Here is a 1,297-nt window from a genome sequence, read left to right on the forward strand (position 1 = left end):
AGTAAAGAGTTCTCTCAAGACCTTCACAACCTTATTGTTGCAAAGCATAATGATGGCATCGGTTACAGAAGAATTAAAGTATTAGATAAATTTCAGTAAATGTGTTCAATACTTTTTCCCTGTGCCATTTCACATTATTACAAATAACTTCATTTCTGGACATTTATGGTTTGATTTCTTTGTATGTATGGATCACTTGGGTTGTTACCGACAACTGTTGGAAATTTCATATCATTAGCACCTTTAGTAATATATTTACTGAGAAAAATGTTGACGTGTTCAATACTTATTTTACCCACTGTAATGTAAAGTAAACAACTCTGCAAACTCAAGGCTTGGCATGGTGTCCTGAGGTCGGCATAGCCAGCTAAAAACCAAAGAGGCTCTTCTAGCTAAATGCCTGTTCACAGGGTTCTCATGCAGAGGTTACAAGAGCATGCATCTAGAAAATACCAGAGTTCACTCCTTCCTTTGATGAGGAGTAGAAAAGAGGGAGATTTGAAAAAAAAACAAAGAAGCAGATATAAATTATCAACCTCATTTTCATTTATCATGCCACTAATTGATTTATTGCTTATTAGTAATAAAAAGTTACCATGAAACAATTGCAAAACACAATGGGCCTCATGCAAGAACATGTTCGTATTGTTATCCTAAATTTCTCTTACTTTTGTTCGTACAAAGTGTTCGTACGAACATGTCACGTCAGATTCAACAAACTCTTCTATCTTCAAGAAAAGTGTGTAAATGAGGAGCGTAAACTGATGAATGCATATCAGGTGCTCGTGCACGAGGAGAGGAGATTAGCATAATCTACCACCCAAAAACATATAAGGCTGTATTTCCTGCCCCACATACCGGGAAGTGTCCGTTCATAAATCACATCACAAAGTAAAAAAGAAGAACTTTACGAGTTCAGACTGAAGTTCTGCTCTCGGAGATCCATTAAAAAAAAGAAGCAATTTTTAGCAGCGTCAGCTGTGGAATTAAAGGATCTGCTTTAAAGCAGAGGAATGAACTGACGACTGCTGTTAATGCCATGTCACCTGTGGGTCGTACACAGTCACAGAAATAAAAATCTAAATCATATTTATCTCTCTCTGTAGTCCTGCTCTGGTTTTTCTTTGGTCAAATATTTTTAGTTTAAGTATAAACAACTGTGCTACATAGGTTTCATTTATTCAGACGAGCAGTCCCCCCGATGCGGTTCAGAAAAGACACATTTTAAACTGTCTACAAACTCCAATTAATGCATAATTTAAGTTGTTCTTTAGTTTGAGATCTTCATATTAATATT

General features: G+C 36.0%; 1 protein-coding gene across 2 annotated transcripts in view; it reads left to right on the forward strand.

Annotated features, from left to right (window-relative positions):
* Positions 1–1,297, forward strand: part of ints1 (integrator complex subunit 1) — a 28,193-nt gene that overhangs the window by 6,020 nt on the left and 20,876 nt on the right. The gene's annotated exons all lie outside the window — the stretch shown is intronic.

Source organism: Austrofundulus limnaeus, unplaced genomic scaffold, assembly GCF_001266775.1.
Source record: "Austrofundulus limnaeus strain Quisiro unplaced genomic scaffold, Austrofundulus_limnaeus-1.0 Scaffold4, whole genome shotgun sequence".
Lineage (NCBI taxonomy): Eukaryota > Metazoa > Chordata > Actinopteri > Cyprinodontiformes > Rivulidae > Austrofundulus > Austrofundulus limnaeus.